At 34.4% G+C, this 25287-nt stretch overlaps 1 long non-coding RNA gene across 3 annotated transcripts in view; it reads right to left on the bottom strand.

Moving 5' to 3' along the window:
* The window catches only part of LOC116574545, a 109984-nt gene extending 85084 nt beyond the window's left edge, over window positions 1-24900 (bottom strand). The window contains exons 1-5 of one of the 3 annotated variants that reach the window (XR_004279369.1): window positions 24788-24900; window positions 24270-24388; window positions 17707-17771; window positions 2904-3025; window positions 485-563 (exon numbers count right to left, since the gene is read on the bottom strand). This is a non-coding gene — a long non-coding RNA (uncharacterized LOC116574545). Of the gene's footprint in view, window positions 1-484; window positions 564-2448; window positions 3026-17706; window positions 17772-24269; window positions 24389-24787 lie in introns of those variants that run through there. The other 2 variants (XR_004279368.1, XR_004279367.1) reach the window with 2 other exon arrangements.
* Between the last annotated feature and the right edge of the window lie 387 nt (window positions 24901-25287).

Below are 25287 nucleotides of genomic sequence, written 5' to 3'. Positions count from 1 at the left end.
ACGGTGGGAGGAAAGGAAGAGCAAAGGGTCTTGTCTCTGAGCATTGGCCCCCTCGCCTTCTCCTCTCTTTCACAGCAAAATCTGGAGTCATCTTTCATCCCTCCCTACAGGGACTGCTGGCCACTCCCAGCAGAATACATATAAAATTGTTCTGTGATTATATATATAATTTCCTGGGACCTGGAAATTTCATACATGGGAACTATCACATAGAGAGAATCCTGATATTCAGGGATGCGTGTAGAAAGATATTTGTTGAAGCACTATTTAAAGATCTAAAAACTGGAAAGTCTCTCACTCCCACTATCTAGCTTGAGAATCCAGTAATAGAAATTCCAGAGATTATTTTCTCTCACTCTCTCATTTTAAAGCTCAAGAAATGAAGATGAGATATTAAAGTCACACAGCTGGTAATTTGCTCAGTCATCTGGAATAGAAATACATTGACACACAGTTTCATTTTTACGGAAAAGGAATTTATGTACTGACATAAAATTCTCTTTTTGGAATTAATCTCTGAAGGTCGATGAGACATATTCTCTAAGGGTTCTTATCAGCATGCTCTATAAGAAGAAAAGAAGATGTTGAGGGAGACAGTGTTTCCTTAGTGTAAGAAAAAGCATTTATTTTTCATACTGCATTATTAAGATGCACAGATCATGGTTTCAGAAAATAGCAAAGAATAAACATTTTCATAATAAACACTTTATTATAAAAATAATATAATCTTAATTAGGGATTTTGAAAAATGCAACAACGCTAGGAACACATTTTTAAATACCATTTAATGATATTTGATTAGAGATAACGTCACAGGTAATTACTGCTAAAATACTGTTAATGTATGTTTGTATGTTTTATTTAAAAATGGGCTCATGTGCTGTCTACCAAATTTTTCAATAAATTCTGAACGTTTCTTCATGCCATTAAATACTTTAAATATTTTGCATGAATAGTTACTAAGTAGCTGAAGTAGATTTATTTATTAAATAAATTATCCATATTTGAAATCTGGCCTCTTCCCAAAGGAGTTACCAAGAATACATTGCAAATATCCATTATTTAGTCAATAAGTATCCATAGAAATAAAATTTAAGATGAGAAATCCAGGTTGTATAAGTTTCTTTTGTTTATTTTTTGTTAATTTTAGTTTTCTAATTGTTTAGGGTATTATTTATTTTTCCTTGCTTATTATTAAATAAAAATATGTTAGCAATTTGATAAATGAAATGGATAGATCATTATTTTATTTTGCTATGTCCTGAGATTGAACACTTTATTTTTTTTAAGGATTTTATTTATTTATTTGATAGACAGAGATCACAAGTAGGCAGAGAAGCAGGCAGAGAGAGGGGTCGCTGATGAGCAGAGAGCCCAATGCAGGACCTCAGGATCCCCAGTCCCAGGGACCTGAGATCATGATCTGAGCCAAAGGCAGAGGCTGAACCCACTGAGCCACCCAGGCACCCTGAGACTGAACACTTTAAAGTGATATATTTATTAGTAGCTGATGTGTGGTTCTTGTAATTTTATTTTTAGTAACTATTTTAGGCCCTCTACAATATTTCATTCTTATTTTAAAGTCTAGAATTCATATTGTTTTTTTTTTCTTTCCATTTAAGAATTCACATACTCTCTTTTCTTAACATTGGTGTTTGTCTCGTATTTTTTTAAGAATCATATTTTCTTTCTTTCTTTTTTTTAAACAAGGATAAGAGAAGTTCCCTGGCCTTCAGAAACTTTTATTATTTTGAAGAGTCAGAGTTTTGTTGTTGTTTTGTTTGTTTGTTTGTTTTTAAAGATTTTATTTATTTGTTTGACAGACAGAGATCACAAGTAGGTAGAGAGGTGGGCAGAGTGAGGGGTGAAGCAGGCTCCCTGCCAACCAGAGAGCCCGATGTGGGACTCTATCCCAGGACCTCGCAATCATCATCTGAGCCGAAGGCAGAGGCTTTAACCCACTGAGCCAACCAGATGCCCCTTCTTTATTCCTAACGAATTATTTTGTCTTCATAATTCAGATATCAATCCCTTGCATTCATTTTGCCGTTTATTTTCTCCTGGCTTCAGAACACTACTTAATTCATATTCATGATTTGATGATAAGCAACATTTTATCCTATAGTTTACTCATGAATTTAGCAATGGTCACATTCTCTGTATTTCAATGTAATATTGTGTTTATTTTATTACTATTTTTTAGTATCGTGTTTATTTTTAAATGTCTACATACTTTAATTTTCTGCTTAAAACAAGAGTTAAATAATATAAAATGCTCTTTTCTCCATATAACCTTATGTCTCATTCTATATTTCTGCTGTAGTTTGCCTAATAAACACATATCCATTCTTTGCATTATACATGTTATTCTTGCAATTTTTTTTTTCTGTTTAAGAGAAAAGATTGTCAAATTGCATCATTCAGTGTTTCTCTCCTGGAAAACACACACACACACACACACACTCTAGAAATTTTAAGTGGGAAAGGAATCAATAGCCATGATTAACTGCTCACAAAATTATGGGAGCACTTGGAGGATCAAGGATTCATGCTGACCCTGAAGGACCATGTGAACATTTTCATCGTAATTATTAATGTATGACTCTGATTCAGAACCACTCAAATCAAGAAGCATTAAATCATAGTCAAGGATGTTTTCTGGATACACGAACTTTCTGTGATGCTGGAAAGCTTATGTCAGAGGTCTTTCTCCAGTGGGCAGTGCCTCTTTTCTCTCCCCATGAGAGATGTGAAAGGAGTGGTGTCTATGTTGTTATCCAGTCCGGTTTGATACTGATATCTTCCTTACATGTAAATGTGTTGAATTCATGTCAAAACCAAGTATTTATGGGAATCTTGAGTATATGAAGGATGTGGCATTTCTGCATTTGGTAATAACCTACCATGCAGAAGAAGAGACACCAAGAGTTTCATGTTTCCCCAAGAACCTGTGAGCTAAGGAAAGTTCTGCTTAGTGGAGTGCAGTGGCTCCCACTCTTCTCATCAGTCTTGGATCTCACAATTTCTGTGGGTTTAAGTAAGCAATTAAATTAGACATTTTGGAGGTGTGCATATGTGCACGTGTGTGGATCTCTTTATAGCTATTAACAACAAAATAAACAAAGAATAAAACCAGGGTGTTTTTTTTTTCTTTTCCTTAAACTCTATAAAAAACACCATACTGACTCCAGTAAAGAAACATATGCAAAAATAAAAGGGTAATTCCTTCCATAATCAAAACATGCAGCAGTTTAAACCAAGAAATATAACTGTGTATAATATATATGAGGGACAGAGAGAGAGATAAAGCAAAGACTTTTTAAAGAAGAAAGATCTTAATAAAATTATTCCTGGCTTAACTTTATAAATTGAGTTTGAGTTTGCAATTGTCTGATTTCCTTCTCTCCCATTCTCTCTCACATATAGCATACACAAACACACATACTTACCCCCTATATAATTTCATTAAATCTTCTCACTTTTCTATTCATTGTCGTTACCTATGTGCCTCATATGGAGTCTGGGGTCTGAGATTGTTCCATCTAGTCTGTGTATCTCTATCTCAAAGTGAACTTTTCTCCAGAACTCATGAACCCAAATGCAATGCATTCCATATACACTTCCCCGAATATAAACCACTCATACCTGCAGAAACCCATGCCATTGACTGTTGCCTGATTCCATGATAATATGAGAAATACTTTTTGAGCTGGGTATATGCACATAATAGAATGAAAAACATCAAATTAATGGATGAAAGATGGACCTTGTGGACTGCATATCCAAGGTTGCTTTAATCAATGAAATATTGTCAGATTATATAATCACAACATATTTGGAAAATAGTTTAAAAAATTTAGAAGACAGAAAACAGTGTTTGATCTTTCTTAGAAATATTTTTAGAAGGCAATAGGGAGGGAGTAAATCAGGTTGAAGTATGCCAAATATTTTATTGACATTACATAAAATGTGAAAGTAAAATGATCAATTCCCTCTCTCTCTCTCTCTCTCTCTATATATATATATATATATATATGGGATACCTTAAATATATCTAAATTTAGACTAAATTTAGACTATGTTGCCAAAATGATAAGCCATATTACAAAGAAATTATTATTTACAGTTATCTTTGTTAGTTATACTCAGAGTAAATATTACAACAAAACCCAAAGGAATATATCATAGTTTAAAATATATAAAGGTAGTGTGTTCTGATTCAAAAGAAAAAAGACAAATATCCTTCATTTAAAGAACTTCTAGTCTATAATATCCATAGTACGAAGGAACAGGAGACAGATGAATAAACCCAAAATTACTACAACAGGTAGAGAAAAATATATATAACAATGCTAAGAAGATACAGAGAAGAGAATTTAACCCATCTTCAGTGTTAAGTAAACTCTTGGACAAGTGAGTGTCATAGATTCTAGAGTATAAATTTAATTTACATAAATTCATTTTCCAGGAGTTTGTTCATTTTAGGTCAGCAAGGTCATTGAGTTGAACAAGATATTAACCTGTTACAGGCAGTGTATAACAGTGATACATTTCCACAGAACTGTGAAAAGTGAGGGTGCAATGCTGAATGATGTGAGTTTCAGTGAATGCAGTACTGTGCAACGCGAGAATTGCTTGTACTTAATAATAGATGATTATTCCATATTTTTATTATATAAAATTATTTTAGAGCTAGAAACTTCCCTATGGTTTGTTAGAATCAATATATATTATGCATATGAGTGTGTGTTTACTTTTATGGACTCAAGGACCACATTGTCCAAAAATAGCACTCTGGAAATTACTTTCTTAAGAAAATTATCATTATGCTCTCTAGCTTGCTATTATTCTGAAGAACATTATGCAGAAAATTGTCCTATCCATTTCATGGATATTATGAATAATTGGAATCTAACCAACAATAACAATGATTTCCGTAGAAATTTTGTGTAATAGACTGGTAAGAACTAAATTGACCCACTTTCAGCTTATGTCATGTGTGGCCAATGTCTTCCAGGGTTCTGTATTAGCAAATTTTAATAAGGCCAAATGTGATGCTCTGTTGAATATTCAACTAACGGATGGGGCATTTTAAACACCACATAGCTTAATATTATTTAGCCCAGCAGCCAGGATTCCACAAGTGCTGTGCCAGAGAACTTTCTCGTCCAGCGTGCTGCCACCAGATGGTATTCATCCTACCATATGTTTCAATGCCTAGATAAGCATAATGGTACAATGCCTGCTACTTAATTCAATACTGAAATCATGTGAATTAATACATGCTGAGGGTAAATGATAGAAGTGAAGTAATGAATATGGAAAGAGAGCAATAAAATCCGCTGACGGATAATTCCAGTAATTTTTTCCTACTCTGTGTGGCTCTATTTAGGGGAAACAAGATTGAAAATATAAATTAGGATTAGTGGATAACATTTTGTGCTTTGTTAACTTCTACAAATACATACATACATATATATATATATATATATATATGTATATATATATATATATACATATATGACTTAAATACTCAGCAACTAGATTTTTCAATGTATAAAATGAAGAAAATATAGATGATGGCTAGCTTAAAATATTACCTGATGCCTTAAATCTTACAAAGTTTCTGAGTTTCCTTAGCCAAGGTCTTCCAGTATCTGACGTGACTTTTTCTGCATAGCAAAATTAACTTGGGTTTTCATCAATTTTTCTAATACAGGTACAAATAGTGAAGTACATTTTTTTCCATTGTAAATGCATTGGTTATTGCAAGGAAGTTATAATATTCTAGTCACAGATAATTATTCAATCAAATTTTTATAATAGAGTGAAATAATTTTATTATAAAAGATTTAATATACAAAAGAGTTGTAAGTTAGTAAAACACATATCTGATTTAATGTCTCATTATAAACTCACATGTGCCTGCTGTTGCTAAGACCCAAACAGCAGAAGCTATTCATACAAAATAATATTTATTTTTCCATTGAGGATAATGGGTTTGCATTTTTCAAAGCACATTCTTTCAAAAGTCCTCTTTTCAGCCAATGACATGTCTTTGCAGGTAAGCTAACATTGAATCCTAAATATTACTCACTAAAAAGTGACATCAGCAAAATGGTGGAGTAAGAGATCCCATCCTTCATTTTCTCACAGAAAGCAGCAATTACACATCTATCCACAAGGGAAAATAGCTTTGTGAGAGTGCAGGACACCAGTTAAGAAATGATAGCACATAGTGTAGTGAAAACATGGAGAAAACCACAAAGAAAGGGTAGGAAGAACAGTTTCACTTGGTCTGCATCATTCCCTCCCACCCCAACCCCACCCCAGGCCTACACAGCTCCTGGCCAAGAGGAAATCCCAAACCCATGAGTGCTCCCTCACAGGGAAAAGGAGAGTAGGGTGAGCAACCAGCTTCCCCATCTTTTCAGATGGGGGAAAGGACCCACTTTGGTTTCTCCATACCCAGATTGCTCAGGAGATCCTCATAGCTGAGATGTCTGGAGAAGGCTAAGATCAAAGAAGAAGGTCGGGGCTCCCTGCCCTGCAGCAGGGGCCACCATGGGCCACAGGGGTCTGTTCTACAGAGAACACCAATAGCCTGCACTGCTGAGAACCTCAACAGCCATCTCAGCTGCCACAGACCCACAAAGCAGGAGATGTTTTGTACAACCCAGGAGAAGGAGTTGCTGCTGGGCTGTCCTTGGTCACAGCCATCTTCCCTCCATGACTCTCTCTCCCAACTGCACAGGCAAAAATTCCAGATCCATGGTTGCTCTGTATGTGTCTATGCTCCAGAAGCTAACTTCATAGTCACTTCCCAAGTGCCCACCCTTCAGATATTAGCATACTGCTTCAATAGGCTTACTTGTTCCTTAGACACTGGCATTATTCCCCCTTGGGGCAGGTCAGCGCCCTGAAACACGAGACCATGGTCACCTTTTGGAAGTCCGTGCTTTGACCACCAGTTGCATAGCACCTCACTATTGCCAATACCTGGAACGGCTCTAGTGTAGGCATGCCTCTGTCCTAAACACTGATGCCACCATTTCAGGGACGAGGCCTGTCCCCAGGCCCTAAAGCCACAGTCAGTCAGTGTGGGCCTGCACAGGGACACCCCAGTTCAATGGCTGCTCTATGAGTGCCCCTGCCTGACACAATACTCCACCATCACAGTGAGTTCATCCGTTCACCGAATACTGCAGCCACTGCTGCAATGAGCATGCCTGTACGCTGGACCTAAGGCCAAGAGGAATGCCTTTGGTTATGACTTTCCTCCACAGTGGAAAAATAGAACAAAAGGACCCCCCGAGCCCTTGCTGCTGTTGTGGACACCCCTAGCTTTGGCCACTGAGGACCTGCACAGTTTTTGCCAATGCTGACTTCAGCTGATGGATCCACATGGAGACTCTTCCACTGTCCCTCCAAAGAGCTAGAACCACTGCACCTCACCCCCACAGCACTTCCACCCACACATAGGTGAAGGTCTTTCCATAGTCATTCTGTGAAGTCTGGAAGAGGTAAATTCTTCCTCAAATGTACAGACATAAATGTAAGGCTACAGAAACATGAAAACATCATAGAACCAATGAAACACAATTTAAAAAAAAATGGAGATCTTCAAGTGGCCCAGCAAATAATTTTTAAAAATTAATCTTTAAGTACCTGTGTGGCTCAGACAGTTAAGTGTCCAACTTGTAATTTCAGCTCAGGTCATGATCTCATGGGTCATGGGATAAGCCTTGTATTGGGCTCCTTGCTCAGCATGGAGTCTGCTGGAGATTCTCACCCTCTGCCCCTTCCCCACCTGCTACATGGGCATGTGCTTGCTCTCTCATTCTCTCTCAAATAAACACATAAATCTTAAAAAAAAAAAAAACCTTAAACATTAAAAAAAAATTTAAAAATCATCTTAAAGAAGCTCAATGAGCAAGAACAAAACTGGATATATCATACTGCTTGATTTCAAAATATATTACACAGCTATGTAATGATGCAAATATAGTGTTGTCATAAAAATAGTCATACAGACCAATGGAACAGAATATAAAGCCCAGAAATAAATCCATGTATTTATGGCCAAGTGATATTTAACAAGAGTGCCAAGAACACATGATGGGGGAAAGGCTAGTTCCTTCAATAAATCGTGCTGGGAGAACTGAATACCCATATGCCAAGGGATGAATTAGACTCTTATCTCATGCCTCATACAAAAATCAAAATAGATTATAAGCTTAAACATAACACCTAAAACTGTAAAACTTTTATAAGAAAGCATAGGGAAAAAGCTTCCCAATAATGGTCCTGGCAAAGATGTTTTTTGGATATGATACCAGAAGTACAGCTAAGAGAAAAAAATTTGCTAAATTGGATTGGATCAAACTTTAAAAAGCCTCTGCAAAGCAAAAGAATGATCAACAGAGTGAAAAGGCAATCTACAGAATGGGAGAAAATATATGCAAGCCATATGTCTGATAAAAGATTAGTATTCAAAATATATATGGAACGCATGCAACTCAATAGCAAAAGAAACACATCACCCAATTAAAAAATGGACAAAGGACCTGACACAGATGGAGCTATGCTAAATAATTCAGAGAGAGACAAATAGCATATAATTTCATTCATATGTGGACTTTAAGAAACAAAACATGATCAAAGAGAAAAAAAAAAAAAGGAGAGGAAGAGAGAGAGAGAAGCAAACCAAGAAACAGACTCTTAACTATAGAGAAAAAAATTGATGGTTATCAGTGGGGAAGTGGAAGGGAATGGGTTATATAGGGGATGGGGATTAAAGAGTACACTTGTGAAGAGCACACAGTGCTGTATGGAAGCGTTGAATCACTGTATTCTACACCTGAAACTAATATCACACTGTATGACAACTAACTAGAATTTGAGTAAAAACTTAAAAAAAGGAAGCCATAAAGATAATAACAGGTCAATGAAAAGGTACTCAATCATGAGGGATATGCAAATCCAAATCACAATGACATATCACTTTGCATAAGTTGGGATGGCTGCTATTAAAAATACAAGAGGTAATAAGTGTGGCTGAGGACATAGAGCAAAAGGAACTGCTTCTACATTGTTGGTAGAAATATAAGATGGTAGCTTCATTACAGAAAACTATACGGGGATCCCCGCAATATTTAAAATAAATTATCATATGATAGCAATTCTACTTCTGGGTGTATATCCAAAGGAAAGGAAATCAGTATCTTGGATAGATAGATACCTGTCTTCCCATGTTCATTTCAGCATTAACAATGGCCAAGGTAAAGAAAGTGTGATACACACACACACACACACACACACACTGAAATACTATTCAAACTTAAGAAAGAAGGAAAATCTGCATTGACAAAAAAACAAGGATATACCTGGAGGATCTCATCCCAAGTGAAATAAACCAGACAGAAAGATGAATACTACATGACTTCATTGTATGTGGAATCTAAAAATGTCAAGATCATGGAAACAGAGAGTCAAACGGTGTTCACCCTAGGTTCAGGAAAAGGAATATAGGCAGATGTTGGTCAGTACAAAGTATCAATTAAGTAAGTTAAAAAATTGTGATGATCTAATGACAGTGTGACTATATCAAATTATCAAGTTGTACACTTTAAATATATATGATTTTTAATTGACAACTATACCTTGATAAAGTTTGAAAAATAAATATAAATAAATATATTTATTTGCCAATTGTAAAATGAAGACATAACTATGACCAGTCATTGTCATGTATTTTGCCAATATATAATTTATGAGATCTTGAGACTATTCCTTAATAAAGATTACTATTTTATTACCACTGGTGGATACTATGCTTATCATTTCATGGTTTTGTAAAACCAGAAATCTTCAGTCCATACTATATTCTTTCACTTTTCTCATTCATCTTTCATTAAAGAAATGACAAATCTATGATTAGTATGCAAATCAAAAACAAAATCAGTACACTGTTGGAATGCCCTTTTTTTTTAATTAAATGTACTTTTCAGCAAGAGAGTTTGTCAAAGTGAATGCGATACTCTCTCTGCAATGGCAGTTATTTGCAAGCAGTGAAACATTAACATCAAATATTCAAAGGAGACTTTTCACAGCTGCCAAGTTAATCTCCTTTAAACCTAAATTCTGTTCATGTTACTCTTTTGCTCAGTAACCATGATTTTCTCCCCCATTGCTTACCAAATTAATTAAAATTAAGATATTTTGATATTTAATCCTGGATACAATATGTTCTCAATCTGCCCTTCCCATGTTCTCTATCATAGTTCCTCTAAATTGTAGTATACACTTCAGCTAAACTAGAGTACTTATCAACTATAGTCTTTAAACATCTGGACATTCCTAATTTTGAGTGTCTTTAGGTTGTTCATTCTGTCAACTGGAAATTCTTTAGGCATCATTTACTGTCAATAGAAATCCCTCTAAAAATATCTGAAATGTTACTTCCTCCAGAAAATCTTTGTTATCCTACCCGTGATTGCATGTAGCTTCCTCTCAAGACTTTTGATCGTCTCTGTTCTGTGTAGGTATGTAATGACTTTAATTTATACTGTATTTCATTCTATAACTTTTGCTCTCTACACTCCAATACACTATCTTAACATCGGATGCCTGATTAATTACAACTAAATAAAGCCATCTGAACCTTCAGCTATAACTTTCCACTGCAGGTCAACTCTGTGTAGTCAGCCTAGTTGACTCTACCTGACCACCTGCCTGTGTCAATGAGACAATGCTTTCATCATTCTCTTTCCCGAGATTGTAGATAAACATTGAACACTGACATTCTCCTTCATTATTAACTGGATGTCTTCCTCCTTTTCCTAGTTCTTGCATCTGATATCTCCCAGAGAGTCATGGATTTCCTCCTTGATTTACAGCTCAAAGGAAACTAATATGTCATTGTTTAGGATCTCATGGCTTGATGCAATCTCATGAATCAAACTCATTACATATATATATCAACCTGCATTAGATGAATGTATTTTATTATCCCTTGGTAGATTTGTTCATTTGCACTGCTGAACTTTCTCTTAAAAGGGATGATCTTCTCATTCTGATCAATTTTCCATCTCTATCCTTTATCTCTCTTAGTATCCACTGTGCCTAGAATTTCACCAAACACGACAACAGATTTCAACTGAGAGGCCATTTATTTATCTTTTGCTTCAATAGGAACATCTACTTAAAAGGTATTTTATAAGGACATATAACCCTAGCGCAAGCTCATATTAAACTGATATTCCATTGGGATGATACATGCACTATTTCTGACTTGAAAATTGGTTGTGTTAGAATCAGCATCTGTGTCACTATAGGATAGCTCTAGTTTTTCCTTACTTTCATGGGTGAACAAACTGTATGATTCTAAAAAATAAAAGTCACGGAGACTGTACTACAACTTCCCTGTTACTGAAATGATTTTTACCAACCCCTTTCCCTGACCTACTTAACTAGCTCCTAGTAGCTATTCAGAATTCGGTTAATTATCACCATGGAGTCCACCATGATAATTTCATCTCAAGAATCTGCCTACACAGTTTTCATCATGGTAATCTATAATAATAACACCATTATTATTATTATCATTACCGCTTTGTAATCTATATTCTTTTACTCATAGGCTTAATCACTTCCTAAAATTAATTGTTCATATATTTATTCACATGTAGGTATTCTACTATTATTACTTAAATAAATGGAGAAGTTGACCATTATGCTATCATTATAAATAGCATTCTATACGTAGTTATTAATTCTGACTGGGAAGGAGAAATATTGTGAAATCCTTGGAAAGATGTTAGGTATTGAATTTGGCCCCAAAATGGGTAAAACTTGTTCCATTTGGAAAATATTTAAATATTTTAAAATATTATTTGTATTGGAATTGGCTTTATATATACAGGCTGCAATATAATGCTGTTTCCACATTTTATATAATTTTTCAATCATTTTTCAGGAGATTTTTTTTATAAATGTTCCTTATAAATTGTCAATAAATTTGCAAATATGAAATGTGTTTTGGGTTCCTTAATCCTATCATAATAAAGTGATTCAATATCACTACAAAATCTTTTTACTTTAAACCCATCCGGTTATTTTTTGCATTATCTTTTATATATCATTTAAATATTTTATCATATTTTTAAGTATTTAATATTAAGAGAATAAAGGGTATATAGATGTGAGAGAAAAATTAAATTTCTGAACTCATTCTTATATTGAGAAACAGTAATTCTCTCATCATTTCATGTTTGTTTCTATTTTTGCAGGTCTGCTTTTTTATTTCTAGCTTTGATGATCGCCAGAAGTCTTTGTCACATTTTTGTCCTACTTTGTGATTACTTCAGACAAACTGCAGCTCTGAGAAAACAATCTGTTTTCTTCTCTTCTCCCTTATTCCTTGCACCCTTGTTCAGCTTCTCCACTGTCTAAGATGAGAGGTCAATGTCATTTCTAAACCTAAACTCATCCATTCTATTTCACATAGCAGGGCTGCTTTCATTTTGTTTGTGGCCATTATTTCTCAATATCCATTCAAAGATACAGGAAGATAATGCTCATGCTTTTATCACATTTTTATTTATTTTGAACCTGTCACTCAGTTCTTGCAGATTTTTATCACAGCCTTTGACTTCCTGTTGATGTTTTTCCTCCCCATGGTCAGATTTTTTAAAATTAATTTTGGTCAATATCAATTTTGGCAAAGAAATTTCAAATTGAAGGGTTTTTTTTTAAGACAACATATAGGGCAGCCTATGCTGGGTGAGGTATCTGTCATAAGTTATATTTTGCAATATACACATACACACATTTACACACACTCAATCACTCACTATTTTAGTTTTCTTTATCTGTATTCCATGAATATAAACAAAAGGGAATGTAAGAATTAGGACAGTGGAGAATATAAATCTTTCTGTCCTGATGCATACCACAGATCCTATTACCTGTGTATCAGTTAAAAATTAAGAGAAACAAACAATAAATTAAGGTATAAATGTATGTCTCACATTTATCATCTCATACAAAGAGATATAAGAAGCAAATGAGAAGTTACCAACTTAGCAGAGTTAACAGAACCATAATGTGAATCTTATAATCCCACAGTAGACTCAGTTGAGTCCACTGTTATCACGCATACACACACACACACACAGAGAAAGTTTTATTTAAATGACATATTTATTTGGATAAGAGATTATTGAAAATAGTCATTCAAAATATCAGGGCCATAGTAGTTTATTATTTGCATTTTTATTCTTAATAAGCCCCTATTAGTGTTTTATTCTTAATATTTTTTTGTGGTATATGTTGAAATGATTCACAGTAGAGTTAGCGATTATATTTTTATTCATTGAAAAAGTCAATCTTTTTATAAATGTTTCTAGTTAATGTGGAATAAAATCATGAGTAATCAAAATCTGGTTTTTATTTGGAAAACAAAATGTTAATTTTTTTTTTTTTTAATTTAGCTAGTGTCTTGAGTGCCTAATTCTATCTCTTTTTCCTTCGATAGAAACATATACCAAAGACTTATATTAGGAAGAGTAGGGGAAGGGCAAGAAAGAATCTTTCAAAGGGGGTGTGGTTTTTGCTTTTGCACAAGGTGAACAAGGAAACATCTTCAATAGACTGTTACTTGATAGAGTCCCGAGGAATATGAGGGTGTGGGAAAGATTATTCTAAGTAGAAGGAAGACCAAGTGAATAAGGTCTAAAGAGTAATTTTCTCAGTGTTGTCAAAGAAGGGAAAATAGTGCCCTGGATGGAGGTGAATGAGAATGACCAAGATTTCTAGACTGAGCAGCTAGAAATACTTAGTTGCCATTAACCTGATTGAGAGAAGAAAGTAGATGAAACAAGTTTGGGGGTGGGGGTCAGCAGAGTAAAGATTTGGACATGTTATGTTTGAGATAGGAGATCAATATTAAATTAAATGTCAAGAAAGAAACATGTACTTTAGAACATCTGTCAGAATTGGAGATATAAATTTGCAAGTTGTTATGGAATCTGGAAAAAATCACAAAACAAGGCTCTATAGTATGAAAACGGGTGAAGGCTAAGGCCTGTGCATTTGCGAACTCCTCCAAAAATAGAATAAGTGGAAGAACCAGCAAAGAGACTAGAACTGGATAAGAGGGATATATGAGGCCAAGGAAAACCAAGGCAGTATGCAATCAAAGAGGAGAGAGACACCTCTTTGAAATATGATATGAATATTTGATATGTTGTCATTTACTGGAATGAGCAATGGGGAAAGTAAGTTGGAATGCAGATTCAAATCAGACTGTTGCAGTTTCTGACAGGAATTAAGGAGTATTTATAGATGATCCTTGAGATATATATATATATATATATATATATATATATATATATATACACACACATTCACAAACATAGACACACACACATAGACAGATAGATAGAGATAGATAGATAGATAGAGATAGATAGAGATATAGGTAGGTATAGATAGATGATACATATCTCTATCTCTATCTATATAAAATATATAATTAAAATAAATTTTAAGGAATGGCAAAGAAATGGGCCAATAGTGAGGCAAATGGAATTTTGAAAGTTTGCAGAAGTTATTTGGTTCAAAAGGAAGAAATGATATTGTTTTGACATCGACAAGGATATTTTAGAAGATGGGAAACAGGAGATACTCTAGAAGGGAAAGTGTGAACAAACACAAATGGAGTGGTGTCCTTGAGTAAGGCAAGAAGGTCTAGGGCCTGAGTGCACTGCACGGGTAGAGATTGCTCATTTATGGTTCTAGGAAAAAGGAAGGCATATGGGTGCAGTCGTTGTTAAGAAAGTACCGTGTGCTACATTAAAGTAGAGCAGGACCTTGAGCAATAGAGCACCAGGAACCATCCTTCTCTTAGGTGCAATAGCATTGACCTGTATGATGTCAGAGTTAAGAGGACATAGGATTTGTAAAACCCATGTGATTTTTTGGGTCACTTTCTGACCATTCCTCCACAGTGTAATTTTTTTTTTTTAAAGATTTTTATTTATTTATTTGACAGAGAGAGATCACAAGTAGGCAGAGAGGCAGGCAGAGAGAGAGGAAGGGAAGCAGGCTCTCTGCTGAGCAGAGAGCCCGATGCGGGACTCGATCCCAGGACCCTGAGATCATGACCTGAGCCGAAGGCAGCGGCTTAACCCACTGAGCCACCCAGGCGCCCCCTCCACAGTGTAATTTTAATTGTATAGTTAGTAAAACAGCTAGGATTCTTGTTACTGATAATTTTCTGCCTTACAATACTAATGAATTAATTTGCTAAACAATACAAAACCTTTTAATATGAGATTACATGCTTCTGGTTGTTTTTATTACTATAACTAATGTTTATTGGGACTTAAAATATACTAGGCATAGTTATAAACACTTTACACATATTATCATTTAATATATGACTTTTTGAAAACCAATGTGCATTTATTAGCATTCATTTTGGATTAAGGAATGCAATGCCTAGGTTAATTTTTTTTTTTCCTCTTTGTGTCCTGTTCTCGTATGCTGGTATTTTGAGTATTAAAAATGAAAATCCTAGCCATTGCCCTGTCAATATTTCTCTTCTACCACTCTATACAAAGCAAAATGTCCACTTCCTTTTCTCACAAATCATACAAAGATTGGGGGGGGGATAAAAAGATTTTGGTTTGATTTAGTTAAGAGAAGACAATAAGTTCCCATTCAAATAAATTGTTAAATCTCAGAAATACCTAAGCCAGCACTTTGATTTTAACTGAATGCTGTCACTCTGAATCTTATCTTGCCATATGGCTTCTTGTGGATTTAAAAAAAAAAAAAAAAGACAAACAACTTTATATGTTATTACTTTTTAATACACCTTTCTTCTTGATTCTTTAATTTCATTCTATTTTATTTTTAAAGATAGTTGTATATGAAAATTTAATTTAAAAAACCGGATTTATACACTATTTTTTAAAGAATTTGATTGGATTTAAACAATCATTAAATGAAATATCCCAGTAAATAAATGTGAACAAGAGAATAACAGTAGAATTGAATTCTTTGTATAGCATTCTACTGAGTCTTCTGGGTTTTTAGAAATCACATAGTTCACAAACATATACTGATATTTGGGATGCCTAGGTGGCTAAGTCAGTTAGGTCTCTGCCTTTGGCTCAGGTTATGATCCCAGGGTCCTGGGATCTGGAGCCACATGGGAGTCCTTACTCAGTGGGAAGCCTACCTCTCCCTCTGCCTCCTGCTCCCTCTGCTTGTGCTCCTGATCTCTCTCCCTCTCTCTTTCTCTGACCAATAAATAAAATATTTTAAAAAATACATTGATATTTAATATTAAATTCAATATCCATGCAATTTCAAAAATAATTCTGCTTGTATAGTATATTGAAATCAATATACAAAAAGTTAATGATATATATAATATTTTAAGCCACTGTGATCATTTAAAATCCTACCCAGGCAATATTTAATTTTATTATAATACTCATAATGTTATTAATGAGAAATGTTTGCATTTGCTTTGATTTTTTTAACCTGGAGGAGGAGAACACCTGGTAAATAGAATGTAAGCAAATTGCTTTTAATTCTTTTATATTCGTTATATTCCATAAGACAAATAGTAGGATTACTTGGATGGACTAGAAACAAATATTATTTCTGTATTTCTGTTTAATTCTCATTTCTAGCAGTTCAATTTGGTTACCATGATCCTGATGAAGACAACAGAAACTGATAAATACTTAAAATACTTGGAATCTCTTACTTCTTAAGAGAAATCCCCCAACAAATGGTCATTAAATAAAACTCTCTGGAGGTGCGTGGGTAGCTCGGTCCATTAAACCTCCAGCTCTTGGTTTTGGCATGTTCATGATCTCAGGATCCTGAAATTGAGCCCCACTTAGGTGGCTCTGTTTGAGATTCTCCCCCTGTCCCCACCTTTATCCCACTCACACATGTGCACACACACTCTCTGTCTCTCAAATAAGTAAATAAGTGAAGTCTTTAAAAACAAAAACCTCTCTGGATTAGCTACATGGAATGTGTTCCAGTCTGGGGACAAGAGCTTGAATAACAAGTATATATAGAATTAGTTCACAATAAAAGGGCAGGGATTGAGTAAAAATTAAGGATCAACTTTTAGATCAGACTGGAGTTATCTGGGTTGTATGAAGGTACTGCTTTTCTCCACCCTAACAGAGAACAGAGGAATAAGGGAATTGGAGAAGTGAAACCTGAACCTAGAGCAAAAAAGGAAAATAGTAGCAAAATATACCAATAATGAAATTGAAGAGAACTTTTACATGTAGTTGACTCTGTGTGTGGTGTGTGTGCGCGCACGCACGCGTGTGTGTGTTGGGGGAGGAGCATGTCTTCTTTGAAATGTGTCTTAAAAATCAATGCTAGCCAGTAGGTATTAGAAATGGGTACTTCAGTGATGTGAGTGTGTATATCTTTGTGTCTGGGTCTTGGGAAAAGTTTACTTGCCATGAAAGATATTCTATAAGGAACTGAGAAAACAAAGCAATGCTAGTGTGTTTTAAGATTGGTACTGTAATCGTGCTCAATGAATCATGCAAGGAAAGCAGAGGGAAAAGGAGGTAAGGGCAGTTTCTGGGTATGAATCATGTGAAGTTCTTATCATGGTGACAGGTATTTGTATACACAGAAAACACTAAACTTTACCTTCCAATATAACGTAACTTGAACTTCAGGCCTCTGATGTATTACCAGTACCAGATGTTTTAGTTCTGGAAAGAAATATATATCATTAGTCTCTACAAATAACTATAATTATTAGATTAAAATGTCATTACACAATCTGTAAATAGAATGCTGGGAGTGACTACATTCTGTGATTATTTAGTTCTATGCCACTGTTTCACTGTAGTCTTAAAGAGGCTAAAATGTAGAGTGGGTGAGCGTGTGGGGTCCCCAGCCAGGCTGCTGTGGTTCTCCCTCCCAGCTATGAAACTGACTGGCCATGCTACCTGACACACAGGTCATAGTCTTCTTTGGCCCCTATGACTTCATCAGTAAAATGAGTACAGAAACAGTATCGAGTTCATGGACATAGTGTTAGAATTAAATACACAAATACTCATAATGGGCATGAAAAGTGCTTGACATTCGAGAACCAAATAAATGTCCAATCTCATAAATATTGGTGAGTAAAAATGTGATTTCAATGTGAAAGATAGAAAAGAAACCCTTTTGCAAAGTATCTATGCAGTAATTTAAGCTAAAGATTGGAGGAAATTGCTATTTATGACAATCTTCCAACTATCAAAATAAGACTTAAGATTTTCTCATTTAAATATCACTTCCATTTCTGTGTAAAATGTAATGATTCTTAATACGTAATGGTATGGAAAATTTTAGCTTGTACAGAAATTATCAATGAGAACTGTTTTATCCCTAAAGAGCAATTTGCTATTAGTGATAGTGAGATGGCACAACGCAGGTTAGGTTATCTAAAGCAAAATTATTTTTTATCTTTTACTCTCATATGTTAAATTACTATGATATTGCTACATAGCACCTACATATCCTCGGGATTTTGTTTGTAATTCTAGAGCAATATTAACATTAAAAGATTAGCCAATAAAGTCATTTTGACCCAAATAACCGAAAGTTTGAAATAAAGGAACAGGTAATCTCATTTCATTTAAATAAGACAATTGTAACACAAATATTTTTTTTTAATGTATATGTTGGGATTTTTTTAAAGATTTTATTTTGGGGGCACCTGGGTGGCTCAGTGGGTTAAAGCCTCTGCCTTCGGCTCAGGTCATGATCCCAGAGTCCTGGGATCGAGCCCCACATCGGGCTCTCTGCTCCGCAGGAAGCCTGCTTCCTCCCCTCTCTCTCTCTGCCTGCCTCTCTGCCTAGTTGTGATTTCTCTCTTTGTCAAATAAACAAAATCTTAAAAAAAAAAAAAAAAAAAGATTTCATTTTTAAGTAATCTCTATACCCAAGATAGGGTTTGAATTTACAACCCTAATTTCAAACATGTTATCCCCTACTGATTGAGTCAATGAGACACACCTATATTAGGATTTTATATAGAACTTGGGATTCCAGTTTATATTATTATAGCCTTATGGTGAGCTTTGATAACAAAAGTTTAAAATCGCTTAATAATTATTTTATGAAAGGAAAAGTGGGATATAATAGTAAAACAAAAGATATAATGTAGTTTTTAGCAATACTGAGTTCTCTCACACCACATTTCCATGGCAAGATGAGAAAATTGGGCCAGAAGAAGAAATAAACCAAAAGTTTTCTTTATACAGAGATAATTAACATTTATTATATTGTGGTTACCTTTGGTATTTAAGGAAAGATAAGGTCAAAATAATTAATATTAGAATTCAGAATGGGATATATATTTCAAATATATTGAGACAATAAAGGTGAAAAACGTGATTCAACCAGAGAAAGACAATTATCATATGGTATCTCTGATATGAGGAATCTGAAAGTCAGACCAGGTGGCTTGGAGAGTAGGGAAGGAAAAAAATGAAACAAGATGGGATTGGAGGGAGGGAGACAAACCATAAGAGACTCTTAATCTCACAAACAAACTGAGGGTTGCGGGGTTGCAGGGGTGCGGGGGGAGAGGTGTGTGGAGAGGGTGGTTGGGTTATGGACATTGGGGAGGGCATGTGCTATGATGAGTGCTGTGAAATGTGTAAGCCTGACGATTAACAGACCTGTACTCCTGGGGTAAATAATACATTATATGTTAATAAAAATAATTTTGAAAATATGATCCATGTAACAAATAAATAAGAGAAATGGTTGAAGGAACTCATTTCTAGATTGTTGGTAAAATATAAACTGCTAATCTTTGTTAACATAAATTAAAAATTTTGAAAGGGTTTTCTACTTTTCTATTGCAAATTCTAAGTTTAGGAACTTTTTTAAAAAGCACCATATAGAAGCATGATCTCTTAAAGGTATAATATTCCCCCTTTTCTCTGTAATAGAAACTATTTAAAAAACAAAGACCTAATATATCGTGAAATACTCATATAATGAACAAATATAAAGCTGTAACAAATTAAGAAGTGGTGTGTCTGGATGGCTCCCCTGCTTAAGTATCAGACTCTTGGTTTTGGTTCAAGTCATGATCTCAGGGTCTTGGTATCAATGGCAGCCCATGTAGGGCTCTGCACTCTTCACAACGTCTGCTTATCTCTCTCCTTCACCCTCTCTTCCTCCCCAAGCCCACGAGTGGGCTCTCTCTCTCTCTCTCAAATAAATAAATAAAATCTTTTTATTTTTTTATTTTTTATTTTTAATAAAATCTTTTTGAAGATAAATGAAAATATTAAGTAAAAACCTTCATATTCTAAAAGATTACCACAGAATTATCTTTCACACTAATGAAAAAATATCTTAAGATAATTGTTTTTATTATAGGATTACTGGGTGGTTAATTTTCTTTTGGGTGATTTTTCTTTTCCTTAATATTCAATATATATTTGAGGAATACAAAATTCCAAGGATGTGTTAGAATGTCTGCAGTCCATTTAGAGTAGGGTTGTTCAACCATGGTGCCATGGTCTGTCTTTCTTTCTTTCTTTCTTTCTTTCTATTAACATTTGTTTCAGGGGTAGAGGTCTGATTCATCAGTCTTACACAATCCACAGTGCTCAGCATAGCACACACCCTCCCCAATGTCCATCACCCGCCACCCCATCCCTCCCACCCCCCTCCCCTCCAGCAACCCTCAGTGTGTTTCCTGAGATTAAGAGTCTCTTATGGTTTATCTCCCTCTCTGGTTTCATCTTGTTTTACTTTTCCCTCCCTTCCCCTATGATCCTCTGTCTTCTTTCTCAAATTCCTCATATCAGTGAGATCATATGATAATTGTCTTTCTCTGTTGACTTATTTCGCTTTGTTTAATACCCTCTAGTTCCATCTATGTCATTAGAAATGGTAAGATTTTAGGTTTTTTAATGGCTGCATAGTATTCGTCTTTTTTGTACTTTCTAAAGATCTAGGAAAAATATGTTATCTTTATGCTCAAAAAATATTACCATCAAAAAGTAAATTAGATTGCCAAACTTTTACATTTATTTCACATTAATAAAATTATCAAATTAAAAATAATCTCAGAAAGGCTTTAATAGATTTTTCCTAAAAAAAAAAATGAACAAATGAAATAATATAAAATAAAAAGAAAGTTGATTTTTCTGTAACAAATCAACATTTAGAAAACATAACAATAGGGGTGCCTGGGTTGCTTAGTTGGCGAAGTGACTGCCTTCAGCTCTAGTAGTGATCCTGGAGTCCCAGAATCGAGTCCTGCATTAGGCTCCCAGCTCGGTGGGGAATTGGCTACTCCTTCTGATCTTCTCCCCTCTCATGCTGTCTCTCACTCTCCCTCTCTCTCAAATAAGTAAATAAAATCTTTTAAAAAAAGAAAACATAACAATATACTGCAAAGAAAATTCTAAAAGACACACAAGTTAAATGGGAAAAATAATTATATGTTTATAAGGAAATGTCATTTAATATATGAAAAAATTCTTTTAATTTACAAAAAAACCCACAAACAATATTCCCTATCTGCTGGAAGAGATGGGCAAGAAAAAGAACACATAGTTAATATAAATACTAGAAGCTATAAGGTACTGTATTTATAGGAAACCTATTTTCAATATTGCAAATGAAAAATTGAAGTTAAGACAATAAAATATCAATTTTTATGTCAATTAGTTGATTTTTTCCAAAATGATTTCACATATTTTGAAATTTATATAAATTAAATATTAAATATATTTTGAATTTATTAAAGTATACATGTGTATCAGAGAATTAAAGAAATATACACAATATAATAACTTATTATTCTTTTTATATTTTGATATTTTCTAAGGTAGCTGCAATCATCATGCTTTTAATCAGAAAGCTACAGTAAGAAAAGAGTATATGTAATTTTAAAACAAAATATTTATCCATTTTGAAAAGTAAATAGTTATTCAAGAAAATTTCTCACATTCTGGTTATTCCTGAGTCTAGATTCTAGCCTAGAAATATCTGATATGAATATTTTCCTTTTTACAAACTAATTGTAAAATATCACAACACACACTAACTGTTTTCACTTGGTGTCCTGTAAAATTGTGGTATATCTTCCTCTTCCCGTTCTTTCTGTTTTTTTTTATTGTTGAGATACTAAAACATCCTATTTTCAAATATGATATTAATATATGTTAAAATTACATTGCATTTCATTACTTTTGGGGTTATTTACTCCTGCCATATGGCGCTTGTCAGTTCTGGCTGCTATAATGCAATTCAGTATAATGGGTGGCTTAAACAGGGATTTATTTCTCCAAGTTCTGGAGTGTTAGTCAATTTGTCTCCCCAGTGAGGGATATCTTCATGGCTTGTACACAGCTGTCTTCTTGCTGTTATCTTTACGTGGCAGGGAGAGAACATGGTCTGTCTCGTCTTTCTCTTCCTATAAGGACCCTGGTTTCATTAGGGGACCCACCCTCACAACATCATCCAAAATTAATTACCTCTTACAGGCCTTTCTTTTCAACACCTTGTGGGTCTGGGCTTCAACATATTATGAGGGGGGGGAATGCACACATTCAGAACTTAACACAGACCTAATCATTTTCCATAAGTCTTTGTGTAATCCTTGGCTTTTGAATACAACCAGTTACTCTGCTTGCTTTCAGTGATTAGATATTCATTTATACAAATTTATTTCTGAGTTTGCTAAATATTTGACCTACAACTACAGGGTACCTTAATCTATTCTAATTGTGCTTTTTGAAATTCTTATCTCAACTGATGAGAAAAAAATGTGGGAAACTATTCTGAGACAAATAATTATCTTTGTAATTTCACTTATTGTCTCATAAATAAAACAGTAAACTATTCAGCTGGAGGCTGTGTTATGCTGGTAGAAAATCCTACAGTATGAGATGTTGAGCCTCCACTAGAAACACAGAAAGTAGGGGGCCATGTGGCTGGTTCAGCAGTAGAATATGTGACTCTCGTTTAGGGGTTGTGAGTTTGAGCCTCACATGGGATATAGAAATTACTTTAAAAAAAAAAAAAATGGAAAGTAAGAAACACTGAGCACATCTATTTTCTCTTTTTAGGACAGGATTATAAGTGGAAGGGTAAAAAACACAGGGACTATATTAGATTCATGTTACATGGCACAGTTTGAATCTTCCTAAAATAAGACCTGAGTTAAAAATGAATTTTAAAAATTAGTTATATTAATGTACTGGATTACAAGGCATTTAAGAGGAGGGGTTGACAATAGGATACTAGGTTGACAATAGGATACTAGTTATAAAATAGAAGGAAATCCTGCCATCTGCTACAACATGACGGACCTTGAGGGGATTATGCTAAGTGAAATAAGTTAGAAAAAGACAAATATTCAGTGATTTCACTAATATCTGGAATCTAAAAACAAGCAAAAAAAAAATTCTGAAAATTAAAGAAAAAAAAGAGTTGGGATTGCTAGTCTGGACTCTGATGACACAGGTCAGGGGCAAGAAATGAATTTTTCCTGAATTTATTTGTTAGTTACCTCCAAAATGGGAATTTCAGCAGTTATCAAAGTTAATCTTATCATCTAAGAATTAAAGATGCACTTTAATTAAAGGGGGACAAAAAAAGAAGGGTGAGAGTTAACAAGGAATTGATAGTTGTTATTATTAGATCTATTTTGCTGGTAAACAACTTTTAAAAAAATGAATTGAATTAGAATTGTTAATTATCTTTAATTCCCCACCTATTTAAATATGTATAATAAAGAAATGCAAATCCAGAAAATGTCCAGGGCAATCCCCACAACTGAAATCTAACCGAACAATATGATTAGAACAATAGGTGTCTGATGTCTGTTCCTTTACTTATTACAATAACAGCGATAACAATAACAATGTTGATTATATTAGGCAACAACGAATGTTTATTATGAACCAGATACAGTTCTGTGCACTTTATAGGTATTAATTCATTGATTCATTCTTATAATAACCCAGGATATCACAAGATTTTTTATTTGTTCCATATTTCATTCAGTTATTAAACAAATATGTTTTCTTTGTAATTACTTTTTATTTCATCCCATCTCTGTCAAGGAATAAAATAAATATACCACATTTCATAAAAAGCAAATATTTTCAATAACTGAATAACTAGGTAATGCTGACATTTCTTTTTCATTCTCTAGAAATTTACCTGGAGCTTAAACTTACCCAATCTTTCAAATATCTTGCTTTTCTTAACAACTTCAAAATGTCAGAATATTGGGTTATTCTCTTCTGGCTTTGGATTTCTGTGCTTCTCTGAAACAGTTCCTAGTTCCTTTGCAGAACTGAAATACCAAATATTGATTTTTTTTAAAAATCATGAGAGCTTTCAATGTTTTAAAATTTGCCATTCTAATAATTAATATTATAATAATATTAGAACACTTAAACTCGGCCTTTCTCAGTGAGCTGAGCTTTTTTTTTTTTTTTTAAGAAAAAAATAAGCTAGAGCCTTCAAAGTTTTTCCAAAAAAAAACAAAAAACAAAAAACCAATCCATCACCTCATTATTTTTTAGAGAACAAACTTTTCTTGATTTTAATAACTACCATTATCCTCTCCCACACACACTACTTTTTGGTTAATGATCGTGGTTCCATTTGATATCATTAGAAAATACATGGATCATTTTCAATAAATCATGACAAATATCATACAACAAAAAATATTTTAAAAGTTACCTACCATCTGTTCTAAGGTAGTCTGCTGCAAAATGAAATGTCCATTGAGATCAACACATGAGTAATAAGTAAGCTTCAGAAGCACTCTTGCAGATAGCACACTGAGGGTGCAATGTCCTAGTTTCTGCGGATCCTTGCTCACTCTTTAGAACATTCTGCAGAGGCAGCATGGAACCCACTCAAAATCTGGTTTGTATGTCAAAAATGATGATGCCAGCCAAACACAGAGAAGAAAGAATGGAAAAGTTTATTACCAGCAAAATAAGAGTTTTGGGGGAGAACAGAGTAAGCCTCCTGAGTGTGTCTGAAATGGTTTGTGAGAGTAGGGAAGGGTGATCTGCGTGGGGCTTTTATGGGGTGTGTGTGGCGGGGGATATGACGCTGGCCGCAACCTTTCCAATTGTGGGCACTGGTTTCCCAATTGTTTCTGGGGTTTGAACCTCACACTAAGTGACTTAACCATGTAGACTTTGTTCGCTACCTGTCCAAAAGAGGGCCAGGAAG

This window comes from Mustela erminea, chromosome 15, assembly GCF_009829155.1.
Source record: "Mustela erminea isolate mMusErm1 chromosome 15, mMusErm1.Pri, whole genome shotgun sequence".
NCBI lineage: Eukaryota > Metazoa > Chordata > Mammalia > Carnivora > Mustelidae > Mustela > Mustela erminea.
The sequence above is the reverse complement of the archived record's forward strand: the minus strand, read 5'-3'. Positions and strand labels throughout refer to the sequence as shown.